Source organism: Haplochromis burtoni, unplaced genomic scaffold (genome assembly GCF_018398535.1).
Source record: "Haplochromis burtoni strain Fernald_Lab_line unplaced genomic scaffold, NCSU_Asbu1 Contig_7, whole genome shotgun sequence".
In the NCBI taxonomy this organism is placed as follows: domain Eukaryota; kingdom Metazoa; phylum Chordata; class Actinopteri; order Cichliformes; family Cichlidae; genus Haplochromis; species Haplochromis burtoni.
The window spans coordinates 3,010,397-3,028,660 of record NW_024582368.1 but is presented as its reverse complement, the minus strand read 5'-3'; the positions used below and the strand labels follow the sequence as shown (position 1 = coordinate 3,028,660).

Below are 18,264 nucleotides of genomic sequence, written 5' to 3'. Positions count from 1 at the left end.
TATATATATATATATATATATATAACAGCAGCTGGGCCAAGGCTGGCTGACAAAGAAATAGAGGAAGAAAGGGTTAGGAGTGAGAGAATAGACAGGTGATAAATGCAGGGCAGCAGTGACAGTAAAATGAGGGAACCACTTCAAGGAGGCGAGACAAATTCTCATCTTGTGTCTGCAGACAGGAGAGAGGAATTGGAAAAAAATGTTTATAGCATAACAATGTAAGTGTTTCTTGAAGACAGCATAACAGGACACCATTCACCATGGTTTGGCATAAAACAATTGAGCAAATTGCAGAGCTCAACAGTACAGCACTGAAAAGAAGAGGAGGCAAACTCAGGAGGAAAATTGTTATGATTCTCAGATAAATGAAAATGTGTAATTAATCTGTAATATTCAAAACTGGATGCCTGAAAACGATGTCAAAAATATTTTGATAATAAGACTGCAACAAAAAGCTATGCTTAGTATTGATTAATATGTCTCAATCTTTCTCAACTGATTGCAGAGTTCAAGGTGACATCGAATGTTTTGCTGTTTGCAACCCCAAAAATTCAGTTTACGATGATATGAAACAAAAAAAAGCTTCAGATTTTCACAGGAGTTTTTACATTCTGTTTAGCATGATTTCAGGAATAGCTTAGTTAAAGTTTATTTGTTGTGTTGTTGATTTTCAGTAGAAAAAAAAGCCAAAAGTGCTCTATATTCAGGCTCTAAAAGACTATTGGGAATCTTGAAATTGATTCAGACCAGTCATCTGAAAGAGTGAGGTCACTACTAACATAATCAGTGTGACTGATTATCTGTATGCTCCATCTTAATGACACTGGTGGAAAAGGCCGTATCAGACGTCATCTCAAAGACTCAGCTGTGCTCTCCACTTACAGTTATAACGCACATGAATGCTTTTGCATAACACTGGATAATATCATTCTTTTCAAATAACAGTTATATAATAACTAATTTTGAGAAGTATCAGGGTGCATAAATCATTTAAAGGGTGCAGAACAATGCATGTGTGCAAGGAACGATACGTACAGTGGTGCGTATTTGCCGCCATAGTATATGTCTTTCTAAAATACCTCATGCAAATATAATTAATATAAATATTAAATATAAATAATATCTCAAACATGGCACTGCCATTTTTACATTGGCTCTTCCTTCCTTTTTGCTTCTTCTTAATGTTTGAGAAATAATAATTTAAAGATACAACTAAATAAATTCCATCAATCCATCTTCTTACACTTATCCGGGCCCGGGACGCGGGGGCAGCAGCCTAAACAGAGAAGCCCAGACCTCCCTCTCCCCAGCCACCTCCTCCAGCTTGTCCTGGGGGAACACCAAGGCGTTCCCAGGCCAGCCGAGAGATATAATTTCTTCAGCGTGTCCTGGGTCTGCCCCGGGGCCTCCTCCCAGTGGGACATGCCCGGAACACCTCACCCAGGAGGCGCCCAGGAGGCAGCACCAATCCGTCTGTCGATCTCTCGCTTCCTTCTTCCGTCACTCATGAACAAGATCCCAAGATACTTAACCTCCCCCACTTGGGGCAAAACCTTGTCCTCGACCCGGAGTGGGCACACCACCCTTTTTCAGCTGAGGACCATGGCCTCACATTTGGAGGTGCTGATTCTCATTTCCACTGCTTCACACTCTGCTGCGAGCCATTCCGGTGAGAGCTGGAGGCCATCGCCTGATTAAGCCAACAGAACCACATCATCCATGAAAAGGAGAGATGAGATTCTGAGACCACTGAAGTGAAAGCCTTCTGTCACTTGGCTGTGCCTAGAAATTCTGTACATAAAAATTATGAACAGAATCGGGGACAAAGGGCACTCCTGGCAAAGCCCATCACCCACGAGGAACAAGTCCAACTTATTGCTTTTGACTAGGGCTGGGCCATATCATACCGTTCACGGTAATACCGGTATAATGTTGGGCAACGATAAGAAAATGAAATATTGCGATAGAATATGGGTAAAACGCGCATGCGCAGTGCCTTTGTTTTCATACGCACATGGTGGAAAAAGCGTGCCAGCGACAGAGAATGAGAAGGGAGAAAGCGGATCGTTGAATGAAACAGATGAACCAGAATTGGTTTGTAAAAATGCTGCAACTTCAGTGGTGTGGAACTGGTTTAGCTTTCGTCCGTCAGATACACAACAAAGCACTATTTTTGGTAGCGCATGCTATCGGGCCGTCGTTATTACAGTGTTTATTGGAAAATACGGCACACTTAAAATCAATCCTTTGATTTTTCTGAAAATTGACAGTGCCCCTTATAATCCCGTGTGCCTTATGTATGAATTCTGGTTATGTTTTCTGACCTTGAAATGATTTTATGTGGTACACGGCACTTGAAAATCTGTCAAATGTTTTAGTACGACTTTGCTAAGCTACGAACCTGCACCGCTTGATGGATTGTCAGAGCATTACGGCTACCATAGTCAGGAGCCTCGCGGAGTGATATGTACTGTGCTTCAGCATAGTATTACGGTATTGTGTGTGTGTATATGTCATGGTCCGTGATTTTCCCGGTTCGCCTTTTGTTGTTATAATAAAGTGTCATTTTCTGCTAGCGCTTGAGTCTGCGTTTGGATCCTTTTGTGCGCGCGCCGCGGCGCATGACAGTATAACCTCTTTTTACGTTTTGTGGATATTATACATGGTTATGCTGAGGATATGTCGGCCAATTTCCACTGGAAATGCGTTTTGGTTAAACTGTCAGCAAGGAATTTGCATTTGCACTGTTAAATCTTTATATAATTTTAATGCACATAAAAAACAGTTTAAGTGAAAATACGTTGATGGTTTTTTTTTTGCACTAATAAAGTTGTGGAGTTGTAAAGTATTTTGTCTAGTGTCAATTATATCGTCAGTTATATCGTTATCGCAAATTTTCAAATGTATATCGTGATAAATATTTTTGGTCATATTGCCCTGCTCTACTTTCGGCAAGCTCTTGCAACTGTTGTATAAGGATCGAATGGCCCGTAGCAATGGGCCAAACACCCGATTGGGGCCCGGAGCACCTCCTACAGGACACTCCGAGGTATACGGTCAAATGCCTTCTCCAAGTCCACAAAACACATGTGGACTGTTGGGCAAACTCCCATACACCCTCAAGTATTCTTGAAAGGGTAAAGATCTGGTCCAGTATTTCATGACCAGGACAAAATCTGCATTGTTCCTCCTTTATCCGAGGTTCGACTAACGGACGAACTGTCTTTTCCAACACCTTGGCATAGACTTTCCCAGTGAGGCTGAACTAAATAAATTTAAAGACTAAATATATAGGCCTCATGTTTGCCATCAAGCGGGTAACTGTACCCCAGTGGATACTTTCACAGTTACAAAACAGTACTTTAATGTTTAAACTAATGCTTAGAAAATTTAAAAATAAACAGAGTAATGTGACTGTATATATATCCACAATAACAGAGTAACTAGCAGTACTGGTGTGCGGATCGATATTGAAATATCGATTCTTCCGATACCAGTAATTTATGTTCTAGAATTGACTCTCATATTAAAATATAGATATTTTAGTACTTTGGGGTAAATTTGTAGTTTTTCATTAACAGAAACACCGTGGAAAGAAACTATATCATTCGGATCGTCTAAATTGGAAGGAACTACTTCCTCTTACGCCTTTCACAGTCATATGCAAAATATAAATGTATAAATGTGTCGCAGCCCCTGGCGTGCGCACTCACAACAATGGCTGAGCGTGAACGAAGTCATGTGAGTCATATGACCGTTTTTTTTTAAAATTTCTACATGATAATTCTACATTATTAAGCAATATGAACAAGTAGTCTGATGTCCTGTAATCATTATGAAGCTATATTATTATGATTACATAATACAATTATATACAAATACAATGAAATATTAAGTTTTTGTACAGAGTATCGCTATCGGATCAGTATCGTCAATACCACTCTGAATTTTACTTGGTATCGGATCGGAAAGGAAATCAGTGGTGTCGCACATCACTAACTAGCAGCCATGATAAAGTGTCAGCGCTTTGGCCCGATACATCTACATGGTGAACTACATATTAAAATAGGCGTGCAAAAAGTTAAAAATAGACATCCATAAGAAAGAGGATACACTTTTGAAATACTCAACTGCTACCGCTTCAAGTGCTTGTAGTTTAAGCTCTAATTTGAAACAGAGCATGGACATCAGTAACTCCGGGCAGAGTTGTAGCCTGACATTTTTTATAGAGGTGACCAGGCTGAGACATCACTACCTTCGGGGATGACACATGAAATGGATGTGTTGTTATTTTTTTTTCTTTCTGTCTGACAAACCCCTCTAGGTAAAATTGCTGTCTTTTGGTGACTCAATCCTGTTGTTTCAATTGAATTAAACAGCAAGGAGCTTTATATTGTAAGTTAAAGAGCTGCAATATTAGAGCGAAAACCCCAACGATAAGACAATCCCTTATGAGCAAGCACTTAGCTAAACTGTCTTTGAAGAGGAAGAGACCTTAGTTATTATGTGCTTATGTAGGCGTGACTGACATTTAATGTACTGATGTTGGCTATAGTTATTTAAATACTATATTAAGTGCTGTTAAAATGTGCCCAAGCAGGGGCAGATCCAAAAGGGGGGCACAGGGGGGGTATCAACCCTATAGAAATATAATTGTCCCTCCTGCCCACCAGGGAGAGTACCTTTAAACTTAAAACCTGAGTATTTTATTCTGGTTTAATTTATTCATACTTTAAGTATTCCAACGTTATTCCTTTTCTCATCTATATTTTACAAACACCATTACAAGAAAATCCAGCCACTTTAAAATAAGACTGCTTATTATCATTTCAAAAGAACACATAATGAAGACTTATACTGAAAGGCTCATCTGAAGCAGCTGTGGCATTAAAGTAAAAGGATTAATAACCACTGATGCACTCTGCCTTTCTAATGTATAAATGTATTACATGCATATGTGTAGATTATATGCCGGGCTTTAGATATTCATCTCAAAGTGACATTTCTTTTCACTTAATCTTCATTAGCTGATTTTTTCCTCTTCCCGGCTAATGTGGATATGAAAAAATAAAAATAAAAGCACAAATCATAATATGATAAAAGATTTTCATTCCTCATGAATGACAGCCAAGCCTGAATCTGTCCTTTAAGATTAAAGGCTCAGTTTTCACATGTCTGTGTGTTGGGTTTGTGGGTCTTTGATTGTTTTTTCTCACCAATAACTTCTGAATGTAGAACTCCAGTGATCTTACTGCTAGGTGTTTAAGCCTGTTTACATGTCCTTGATCATTTTATTTTTCAGCAACAAGTGGATGAATTATACTCTGTGGGGTTCATCTCTGTGTGCAGACCTTCTGAAAGCCACTTTAAACACATAAAAAAGCACAGAGTTGCCTAACAGTGTACTCAGTGGTGTTCAAATTCTAGTCTGCATTTTGACAGGTGCTGTGTTAGAGGTCAAACTGTCTGCACACAATACAGACGAAACAAGACAGTCAGCAGGGGATTAATAATTAGCGATTCTTGTACCCGTTTTATGTGTAGTGCTAAAAACAGCACATGATAATGGAATTACATATAAAATATTAGGGGGCAATTTTCTAGAGACTTCTGAGAATCTTGTGAAAGAGTGATAGCTTAGCTGTATAACAGCCCTTCCTTCCGCCTCGGGTGAGCAAACAGTTGTCCTTCTAATCAGTCTGCATGTGAGTGTGTGTGTTTATTAGACTGTGCCTGCACAGTCTCAGGAATCACCCTCTCCAAGGTGAATGATTCTTGTTTTGGCAGAATGAGATAGCTTACAGTGTGTGAGTATTTTGACTTCTTCTGTAATTGTTTCCTGTGTTTTTCGTCTCATATTTCCACACCATTTCTTTTTGTGCACCACAGAGAAATACCAACAATGCTTTCGCTGCATTTAAACATTTCCCACATGGCACGGAATATTAAGTGTGGCATCACTTGTTTTCATTTCATCTTTATTCAGTGTGTTTTCGTTGTGATTAAAATCAACTGGAGGCAGGATTTAAAAGCACCCGTGCAACAGAAATCGTTACTGGTGTGCATTTTGAGAGCAAGAGTGAGAGTGCTTTCATGTATGGTAATTTTTCTATAAGTCCTGTTTAATTCTAAAACACTGACACAGCTGTGATCAGTCGACTCGGCAAGTATGTTTGCATGCTAATATAGAGATTATGTTGGACCAAGTGTTAGCGTTGGCTTTTCAATAATTCTTACAAATGTTAACAGCATTAGCCATATTTGGCATCTAAGTGAATAGCTTTGTCTTTCTGGGGATATATTACAAGCATAGTCATTAGTTTTTAGAAGTAGTAGCACATAGCTTCTCTCTTGTTCCCTTTCCCAAATGTTTATAAGGCAGATGTAAGTGCTACTCTGTTCTCCGTAGTGAGCTAGACAGGTTTCGATGCAGGACAAACTATAACCTCATTCATCTGTGCGGATGTTTAGACACAGCTAGCTGTTATAGTCTTTGCTATCTTGAGGCTGCCTATTTTTAGTAGTTGCTTGTATCTAGTAACCAGTGAGGTTATGATTCTGTTGTGTGAGATAAAGAAACACAGTTAACTGAGAGGGCTAAGTGTTTGGTTTTTTTTCTCTTAAAATGTTTGTCTTATGTAGCCATGATTTTAAATTTGACATATCATTGTGGTTTAAATATAATTTCCAAATATGATAATAGATTAGTTGCAATAAAGCTCAGAAGATGCAAGAAGCAGAGGAAGTGAACGTGGATGAGTTTAAATACCTGGGTCAAAACATCCAAAGCAACAGTGTGCAAGAGAGGTGAAGAAGAGAGTGCGGGCAGGGTGGAGATGAGTGTCGGGGGCGGTTTGTGACAGAAGGGTCACAGCGTGAGTGAAAAGGAAGATGTTGGTGAGACCTGCCTATTATGTGTGGTTTGGGGAGGTTGGCAATAACAAAAAGACAGGAGGCAGAGCTGAAGTTTCTTTGATTTTCATTGGGATGGACAAAATTACACATGAGTGTGGCATCAGAGGGACCACTCAGGTTGAGGAGTTTGGAGCCAGAATTAAAAAGACACAAGATTGAGATGGTTTGGATGTTGAAGGAGGGATAGTGGATATATTTGTTAAAGGAAGTTGAAGATGGAGCTGCCAGGCAGGAGGAAATGATGAAGACGTTAATGGGGTTTGTGGATTTATTGCAGGAGGACAGGCATCCTCTGCATGTTTATGTGGTGGCACGCATTAGGAAACTAAACATGAAGCTTTAATCACTTCCAGCTTCACACTTTTATCCGTGGCCTCTGCTTCAACAACATTTCATGATAAAAGTTTGAAATAATCCTTTCTCTTATGCTGGGCCTTGGTGCAACCCCTCCATTTATCCACTGTCTGAAACAAGCTGTTTTAGCTTCTCCCCCTTTAAGGACACATTTCCCTTTGAGGCAACTTTCTGAAATTGAAGGTTTGAACAGCATGTGGGATGGGTTGCATTGCTCATAGCCATAGCTGGTTCATATGTGCATCAAACAGAACTGAGAGTAGAAAAAAAATTTGGAAGAGAGTGTTTAAAGTGTTTAGTATAAAAATTCAGCTTTTGGCTCCCAGGGATTGAGCATATATAAGCTGACCTCAGTATTTCGGGCTTTGGTTATGTTTAATATAAGCACACACAATATATACACTACACCTCAGCAAGGTTAGGCGATGCTGAGACGCATAATGTGCAGAGGTCACCGACTTTCTGCAGAGTCAATTGCTACAGACCTCCAAACTTCATGTGGCCTTCAGATTTGCTCAAGAACAGTTCATATAGAGCTTTATGGAATAGGTTTCCATGGCTGAGCCGCTGTATCCAAGCCTTACATCATCAAGTGCAATGCAGAGCGTAAAGCATGCCGCCACTGGACTCTGGAGCAGACGTGATGGCAACCTGATGGAGAAGTCGACACTGTGACAAGTGTAAAGTTTGGTGGAGGTAGGGTTATAGTGTAAGCTTGTTCTTTAGGACTTGGGCAGGGCCCTTAGTTGCAGTGAAAGGAACTCTTAGTGCTTCAGCATACCAAGACATTTTGGACAATTTCATGCTCCTAACTTTGTGGGAACAGTTTGGGGATGGCCCCTTCCTGTTCCAGCATGACTCTGCACCGCTGCACAAAGCAATGTCCATAAAGACATGGATGAACGAATTTGGTGTGGGAAAAATTGACTGGCCTGCACAGTCCTGGCCTCAACCTGAGAAAATAACTTTGGGATGAGTTAGAGTGGAAACTGCAAGCCAGGCCTTTTCATCCAACATCAGTGTTTGACCTCACAAATGCACTTGTAGAAGAACACTGAAAAACCCCATAGACACACTCCTAAACCCTGTGGAAAGCCTTCGCAGAAGAGTTGAAGCTGTTTTAACTACAAAGGGTCAGCCAACATCTTATTAAACCCTATGACTTAAGAACGCAGTGTCAGTCAAGTTCAAAAGACGATTGAATACTTTTGGCAATATAATGTATTTGACGGAACATGAGGATACTGTTGAATTAGTTAAATATGACCTGTTATCTTGTTTTGAAGAGGCTCTTGGGATTTTTTTAAAATTGGTTTTTGTTTTAAGTTTTTTTAAAATATGTTGCTCCACATTGTTTTCTGAGGCAGAGTGTCGCTTTGAGGTTATGTATCCTATAGTGCACCGAAATATGGGGTAAAATATGGACCTGGTCCACTGCCAAGTTATTTCACACTTTAGTATTTGAAATTGGAAAGTGAGGAGAGACACACATTTGCTGAAGATGCTACATGCTGCGCTGAATACAGAGGTGACCTCAGAGAGCAATAGAAGTATGTTTATATGCATTCAATCTATAACGTGAAGAATTGCTACACCTCTTAAGAGGAACAACAAACGGGGAGGGTGTTGAGCCTGAGCACCATCATTAGGCATGGCTGGAAAGAGAAGGATGGATAACAAGGGTCCTTTGAATCAGGACAGCAAGTGAGCATGTTCTTAACAAGGAACGCAGAAGTGCCATCTATTGTGCTGCTGTTTTTCCTGTCTTCTGTGCTTCAGAGTACTAATTAAAGGTGCATCCATTGACAAAGGCATATAAATCAAAATAAAAACGTGAAATGTAAAAAGAAATGGTAAATGACCGGTATAATTTATGCAGGCATGTGGAAAGCAATTAGACAGGCAGAAAAACGTAACACAAATAATTGTGACTGGCAATTAATAATGAAATGAAGGGGGGTAAGACTGACATGTTCATAATAACGTCAAGCAAATTATTTTTTCTGTAAAAGTTAAGGCGCTATCATCTCATGGCAATGTATGCAGGCCACACTGTGCTGGGATAAAGTATTTCATTGGATAAATGAAAGAAAAGGAAGAAATGGGGACACTGAGAAGAAGATGGAAAGAATGGCTTTGGCAGATAAAATTCCTGTGGGACTGTGTGGGGGAAAAATCTTCTCTGTTTCCATGGCTGCCATGGTAACACTGTTGCCAGAGTGCAGCAAGAAACGTGATGGTGAAATGGTGAGGCTGGCTGGGAAGTCCCCGCCTACCTGTTTGAGATCACAGTTGCTGCGATGGGCGCTGTGTGCAGTTTTACCCTGACGTCTGTATCCAAAACTTGACAGCGTGACTTCTTTCAGTTGAATGAAGCCCTCTGAATTTTGACGTACAGTGTGTTAATGGACGCCCGGAGTTTGTGGTTGTTTTTATGTGTGTTTTGATTATGGGCCCCTGCTGGTGTTGTTTTCCTGACTCTCTGTTGGAGCGCAGGTGTGAGCCCGGAGCTAGATGCTCTTCTTGGGTTCTAGATGGCTTAAAAGGTTAAAACGCCCAGAGAGGAAACCTCAGACAGCAGCATTTAGTCAGAAAGAAAACAGCTCTGCAGGTGTGACTTCTGACAGCTGCTTTTCTTGAACATTTTTATCCTAATAGTCTCCTGTGACATTATAGGCAGGCGGCGTCAGTGTTGCTTCCAGGGAATTTTGGCTGATTGAGGACAGCTTCTACTTGTTTTGCGTTATCCAGGTCACATTTGCATCACTTCTCTTTATTATACAAAGAACTAATTTGATTTACCAAAGTAGTTATTTGCTGCTGAAGTTGTATGACAGTGTAAGTTCTAAAAATGGCATTTTGAAAAGTTTCTTCAGATGGATCATCAGCACAGAAAATCACAGCACAGATCAGATTTATAAGCTGCTGCTTTTATTTCTCTCCACAAAACTTAGGGAAACCTAAAAGCTAATTGTTCTCAGAGCAAACCAAAGCATATGACTCATGCCCTTGCTTATGTTATGGTCTAAGTAGTTCTATGAGCATGTTGTCTATGGAAAATAAATTTTAAAAGAAAATAATAAATGCGGTCTACAAAATAAAAGCCGACCAGTGTGGAGCAAAAATTCTGCTTTTAAAGGTGATTTATGCAGAGAGGGAACAACATTTTGGAAATGACAAAGTGAATGACCTAAATTTGAATATATGTATCTGCCCAGATTAAACACAACCATCAAAAAGAGAGGACGCATCTGTTGCCCCCGTGTGCTGCCAACCTGTGGAGTTAAGCTATATGGGTTTCCCCTGGGTGATGCATTATCCTCCCACAGTCCAAAGACTAACTGATGATTCTTAATTGGGTGTAGGTGTGTTTCTCTCTGTGTTAACCCTGTGATGGACTGCCAGCTTGTCTGGGATGTTCCCCACCTATCGCCCTCTGGGCTTACACGGGCTGTTTCCGCCCCATGATAGCAGTAAAAAAAAAATGGATGGACAGTAAAAACATTATTAGGCATTTTTGAATTATTGAACCAAAGTTGAAGTTCTTTATCTATGCATGAAAATTAGTCTCTGGTTGGAAGATATTCAAAAATTTGTAGAAGAGGTAGAAGATGAGAATTAAATATTAAACTGAAAAGTATGTACCGTTTACATTTTTAAAAACAATTCATAGGTTAAAATGACAAATGGAAGAAGGGTGAGCGGAGGTTTGTAGCAAATGTACTTGTCAATCATAGAGCCAAACAAATAATAATAGTAATAATAATAAAGGACATGAAGACTATACATTTCTTCACCCATAAGCTTAATTTGCTCATTAGATTTTATTCCATGTAAACAGGCATAGCCGACATGTCTTCTCCAGCAAGCTTCAATCAATTTATATTTTAAGGAATTTTATATCTTTTCTAATTAGGCAAATGATTATGTATGTTATGTAATGATTAACATTTAGTTGGAAATTTGGCTCATTTGGCCCAAATATATTTCATGTGAAAAGTGCTGCTAATAATCCATCCATACATCCATCCATCCATTCTTTACTACTACAGATATCTATCTCTCTATAACAGAGCTTACTGGGTTTTTTTTTTTCAATGGCAGGTAAACAAGTGCATTTAAAGAGGGCGATTAATCAGAAATACAACAAAACAGTGTAAGAACTAAAGCTGCCCTGGCTGCTACTAGCATCGCAATAAACCTAACCAGAGGGATAATGCATCTTATGAGTTTACCAGTATGTTTGAAATAGCAGCGCAAATGGAGTGTGCAAAGGACTGAGGGCAAGATAATTACACACACAGAGTTGTAGAGAGTAAAGCTGTCATTTAAATGTTTAGATGTTATAACAGTTAAAACAACGATAATTGTTTTTGTTTTTTTCAGATAGGCTGCCCAAACAGAGAAAGACATTTATAATCTTAAGGCAGCTCATTAGTTTGGCTAATGTTTGTATGATTATACTTTTCCCCCTATAATGAACAACTTCTTCAGAGATTTTACAGGACGTGAGCAGGACTCCTGCAGAGTAAAGACTCTGCTTGTCAAAATAATTGCAGTTTCATCCAGAAAAAAAAGGAGGACGAATGGTTTCACAAATACACAAGGCAGACTGCGCACACACTTTCTGCCATTCAGGCAGTCTCTCACACACAAACACATACAAGTACTCATCACAACATTCAGTCAAAGAAGGAGGGGTGGGTTTTGAGAGGGGTGGGGGGATTATCACTTGGTATTTTTTTCGATTGATATTTTTGGGTGCAGCGAGTCGATGTTCCTGCCTCAGTGGGATGCAAAACATCAGGCTCGACTGACAGAAAGCCTTATGAATTCCTTGTTGTTGTCAGAGCTAATGTAATAATTTTTGTGTACATTCTAAAATTGTAACTCATTCAGTGGGAAATTATACTGTGTTGTAAAATGACTAAAATAGTTATTGTTATGTCTTTCTCTCAGGATATTTTGCTGCCTGGAAAAAAAAATGATATTCCATTGTGCAGTTCAGAGAACTAGCTATATAGAGAAAAGTGTCTGATACAACCTGGACAACTGCCTAAAAATAACTTGCTGATGAATAGCAAACACACTTCATTTCCTCCATTTGATTTTCTGCAGCGGGGCCGACTGAAATTTATCATGTTATTCAAACTGATTTCCTCTGCGGCGAATAATTTATGGTTGATTGTCTGTAATGACGAAGGCAACAAACAATTAAAATTTATCTCGCGAACGAACGACAAAGCAATTTACACAGAAAAGGTTGCTTCCTTTTATCGGAGTTCAGAGTGAGGGAATGAAAATAAATATGTATGCAGCGACATCTGCAACTTATGTAACAGCACTTGTGTCATCATGAGAAATCTGTGTAGAAAAGAGGTGATGAAGTTATTTTAAAGAATGTGTATGAGACAGCAGACAGATCTTAAATTTGATGGGGTTTTTCATCTCTTATGTGAGATACTTCATTTTTGCATTTTCTGAAGGCACTGCTTCCTCCTCACTGCAGGCTTAAGGTTACTGCATGTTTGTTCGGCCTCCACCGTGCACACCTGCCACCAGTGCTGTTTGTCAGCAGAGCTCAAGCATATGACTCATATCATCACTTTCATCCCATAGTAAGCTCCTCTAAAATCCTCTCACTTTGTGTAGTATATGCAGGTAGCCCTTTAAGTAGTTCCAGCATCTCTGTGATGATCTGACTTCCATCCGTCAATCCATTGCCAGTCCATTGCAAGGCTTATACAGAGAGACAGACAACCATTCACATTCACTTTCACCAATTTACGGTGACCAGTTAAACTCACTTGCATGTCTGTGGACTGTGGTTCTGTAGTCAGAGAGAAAGTTTCTTCATTAACTTGTTAAATATTTAGAAAATTCAAGAGTCAACCATAAGGAAAGACACAAATTCAGGTATAGCTACTAGCAGTTATGTTCCAAAGCCTTCAGTGATCCCTGACCTTTTCCTTATTACAAACATTTATGCATTAATGGAAATATTATCTTGACAGCTTTGGAAGTTGTTCTGCCTTTGTTTCTGACGAGGAAGTAGTAACCTTTTCTCTCAACTTTTTATCTAGAGCTATCGCGTTGTTAAGGTTTATATTGGCCAATACTATGCTCTATTACCAAATACCCTCAAAATCAGTGAAACATTATAGCTGCTAGATTGGCAGAACAAAATGCCAAGTGCTCACAGAGCTCTTGGAACAAATATAGACTTCTTTTCCTCTGATTAATCTAAACATGGTTTGGAAATAGTAAGGAATGACAGTGTCATCCGTCATGACTGACTGTCCACATATACAGCACAGCCCATCTAGAAGCTGTAATACGTCATTCAAAGAGTATGATGAGGTGATGAGATCACAGGCTTCCAGTTTAAGATGTCAAAGTTTTTAGTGTATGTACCAGAAGGTTTACTGCTTCGCTTCAGGCACAATTACCAAGAAGCCTGCAAAAAGAGAGAAAACTTTAAAATGATATAACAGAATACTTAAAGTGAAGAAACGCCAGTCATTTTAATTTAAATGATAAACAAACGTGATCACTTGTGCCTGAGGATTAAAGCTTGGAGGTGAGGTTTGTTATGAAGATGAAGTGGTAAATGTTTTCTCTGTAAAACAGAGAAAGATAAAGTCACGCTTTTAAGAATACTCCTCTTCAATATCATGACTCCCACATGTTTAGGTGCCAGACGTACTTTTTATCTTAATAAAAGACAGAGATAGCAGAAAATAAATGTATCGTTCTTTTAAAAAGAACAAAAAAAAAAAAAAAAAGATTTGCTCTCCTCTGGTTTCTATACAGTATGGGGTGAGTGAACATTGTGGGTGGATGGCAGGTGGAATGAGCTCAATATTTCTCAAGCAGCTGCTGCTCCAAGTCTATAGACTCCCACATGACGCGACTATTGGCAGAATTGGCAGCTGGAGGTCGCCAAGCCAGTCAGTTTTCTGTGTTGAGATTCATTGAAAACACAGTGTCAACCTGCAGTACAGACACACAGTACTCCTGCTTCTCCTGCACTGCTGTGTTCCTTTATGCCACTGTAGTGATAACTAGGATTTTAACCATAATTATGAGTAGAATTCCTCTAATATTTTCTTCTTCCCTAGGCTCAGTGACATTGTCTGGCATAAATGACCTGTCCTGTTTTCTCACGCTCTAAAGAGCTCATCTAGATGTAATCAGACTCGGCTGATGTTATTAATGACTTGGGGGGGAAAGAGATTACACTCTTCCACCCTGAAGCCTTAACAGCATTACTCTCGTAAGACTTGTAGGAAGACATAAGCAGTAGACCTTACGTCATGTTGGGATTTTAACTGTGCCTGTGACTACGTGTGAGTCAGTGAAAAGAAAATCATTAATCTGCATGTTTGGGTACGCAAAGACAGGGAGTTAAGGAGAAAATGTCAATGACAGAAGCATTTTTAGAGTCATGGTGAAAACCAATTCGATTGCCCTCAAACCCAAACATTACCACAGCATTCCTGCGTGGAAATTCTTATGGTGGGTGCTCTCGCTAATTAGTTTAGAGACACCGCTTATTCTCTCAGAGCGGTATAACCCCAGGTTGATTATCTACAAGTGCTAAAATGACACATCGCAGGCGAGCACGCCCTAATATCCCACATGGAAGCAAAACCATATTATGATTATTATCTCCCAGGTTTTCCAACACAGTTTCTTTGCAGTGTGACAATAATTTGATTACAGGTATGGTAGCGTTGTGAAACTGCAAGAAGGACAAGCAAACAAATCTGTGTCTGTGTATACATGAGCGTTGTGTCAAAATACACATCATCATCATCTGTCCTGATCTTAATATGGCTAGAAAGTGTAGATTATAAATGCAGATTTAACACAAAAAAGAAAGAAAGAGAAAGAGAAAGACAGAAAGAGAAAGAAAGAAAGAAAGCTAATTATAGCTCTTTTTCTGTCCAGTGCTGTTTACATGGCCCTTTACATTGAGCAGTGCTTTCTGCAGATATATTTCCTGTCACACTTCACTGCTTGAAACTCTGGTCTAATCTTTAAGTACCACTTTCTTATAGTCCTGAGGTGCTTTTGGACAGGAATGTGGATTTTCTGCAGTGCCAATAGCTAATGCTTTATACTTGATACTAAAACAGTTCAAGACTACATTCACAGAAATGGAGAGTTCTGATTTTCCCAAACCCTAGACTGTCTGGCTATGGATTGGTCAGATTCATGACCAGATTTCTCATCATATGTTTATGTATAATTTAATGAGGCAAAAAAAAAAAAAGATTACCCAAACAAACACACATGGAGCATTTGCATAATGCCCCAGGCTGAAATTCAGTTACATTGAATTATGTCTATGCCAAGTGAATGAGTCTCTCCGCTGCTTATGTGCTTTCTCTTCTATCTTACTGGCGGTATCCATACATGTGTTGTTTCTCAGAGTTTTCAAGCACAGATCCACCTTTTTGGGATTATGCATGCCAGAGGAGGTAGTTAGCCAGTTTTGCAAATCTTCACAATCAAAACTGTTCATCTGTTATCACAAATAATTGAAGGGTGTGGGATTACAATCACTCCATCAAAGAACAGGAAGGAAAGGAGGAGCATGATCGGATGATAACGTCCTCAGCTGTGGGCCAGGAGGGGCGTAAATGGTCATCCTTTATTCTGAGGTCGGATTGCATTCAGCTTAGAAGAGCTTTGAAGGGCAAAGGGAGATATGTGTTCAGCAATATTCAACAGTATGTTATACTGAGGTTAGCAGTTTAGTTTAATAATAAAAAATATAGAATCTAAAATCTTTTAATTCAAAAAATTATCAATACATACAAAAGCCAGCTACTGTATAATTTTAGATACAGTGCAACACAAATCAGCTGTATATTACATATATGTGATCTGCACCAGCAAATATGTCTTTTCCCCCCCTGTGTAAACCCACACACTGGCAGATTGCAGGTTTGTGCATGTTGAGAGGCCACTTCCACAGTGTTGACAGGACTCAGTTTTTCACAAAAGCAGCAATTTTACCACACTTGATCCCCACATCCGCATATCCTGGAAACTGTGCCTCCACTGTCTGCATGACAGCATGTGTGCTCTGGGTGTCAATTGACACACATGAAATAGTCCACAAACACCGCCTTTGTGGTGTATTGAAGACAATGTTTTCAGTGCTTTTTTTTGGATGCTTAGACACCATATTTTAAACTTCTCAGAACTATATCCACTGCAAACTAGAAGAGAACAGACGGGGATTTCACAGATGTTGATATAATCCAAGACTATGATCACAATAAGTGGGCCAGATGACATAACAGCAATGCATTGACTGTAGCAACAGGCTTTTATGATGTACAGTCTAAATTTACCTATAGGCAGTCATTTTTGTCAGGTCAGAGAACTGAATTGAATTCAGCTGTCCACCTCTTGAATAAACACTGCTGAAGCCATGGTGAGCTGCGGCTAAACTCCTCTAAACAATTCCCAGATATCATCCTTGCATGTCTCCAGTACAGCCTGGGGAGCTTTGTGCATCCAGAAAGCGGTGAAGCTAATGGTCGACAACCCATGAGCATTAAGACATTCATCTTCACCCTGAGTACAGGATAACTAGCTCCCTCAGTCTCACCGCAATTTAGCCAAGCCTTCAAATAATAAGTTTACCTACTGCAGTCTGCTGCGGGCCTCTTACATATCTTATTTCCCAGTGCCCTATACTCCCACTTACTGCAAAACCACTCTATTGCACAGTGGGCAATGATTTCAGACTTCCCACTCTTGCTGCTGCTTATGGGTCAGATTAGAAGGCTATTCTAATAATTTCTCTTTTGACCTATTTCCATATGCCAGATTTGACCCGTTTGCGGTCTGCTTTGGAGGCATTTGTCCCCACCTCATGAGCACATTACCATCTGGATAAGACACAGTTTCTTCCAAATATGGTTAAAATGTTATATAGTGACACCTTTCTTCTTACAAGAAGAATCGCAGTGCTGTGAAAAAATTCTGTTTATATTTTGCCATCAAGGATTAAATCCACGATGCCAAAAATTTATCGAAGTGTACGTGTTTATGTGAGTGTGTTTGCATCTATGTGAACAGTACTGCATTTGTGTATGTGTATTAATAAATAGACATACCTGTGTGTTTCTTTGAGTATATACATCTTAGGTTTAATCTGTTCTTGCACAGTATGGTTACATAATTATAGACATGTGTTTCTATATATATTTTTTTATTTCACGCTGTGTGTTTAGGAGGGTTCTACTTGTAGAAACAGTTTCTAAGTCTCGAAGTAAAACAGTGTCAGGCTCTGTAATGAGGGCACCTCTCCTGTGGTTTGGCCCGATTTTAAATGGCTGCTAAACTCCTGGTTTGCAGATTGGTGGTGAATGTGAGAGTTTATACATTTGTGTATATATGGTAAATAATAAATGGACTGATACTTACATATTGACTTGCCTCTCTAGCAGAGCAGTCAAATCACTTTCCATTACACGACTTAGTCGCCCGTTGGCACACAAATGAAGACAGGCTTTTTATTCTATGCCTTTGAGAGCTTTGTGTAACATTCACACTCTGATCTGATGGATGGATCAGGGACGACCTGGGGTTCAGCATCTTGCCGAAGGACATTTTGAAATGCAGACTGGATGGGCCAGGGATCAAACCAGTGACCTCTCAATTTGTGTCTAATGTTAATGAGAGAAATTAAGGTGTGAGGAGCAGTCAACTCTCTCTCTCTCTCTCTCTCTCTCTCTCTCTCACACACACACACACAATCTTGTTTTAATTTCTTAGTAGAGACATCTAATCGACATAATGCTTTCCCAAAGTGCTTCCCCTCAAAAATAAAAATGAATGCCTGATGCTAACCCTTGGCCTAAACCTAACCATAACCTAATTGTAAGTCTGACACTAAAACCCCACTGTGAGTCCCACAAATGCCTTCAAACTAATGGGGAGAGGCATTTTGTCCCCACAAGTACACAC

General features: G+C 39.6%; 1 protein-coding gene across 3 annotated transcripts in view; it reads left to right on the top strand.

Moving 5' to 3' along the window:
* LOC102294204 (cGMP-dependent protein kinase 1) overlaps nt 1–18,264 on the top strand; it is a 99,118-nt gene that overhangs the window by 41,617 nt on the left and 39,237 nt on the right. Inside the window, exon 1 of one of the 3 annotated variants that reach the window (XM_014337058.2) lies at nt 3,892–5,810. The exons of the other annotated variants lie outside the window; for them this stretch is intronic. The gene's annotated coding sequence lies outside the window, so the exon portion shown is untranslated. Of the gene's footprint in view, nt 1–3,891; nt 5,811–18,264 lie in introns of those variants that run through there. 3 annotated transcript variants of the gene reach the window in all.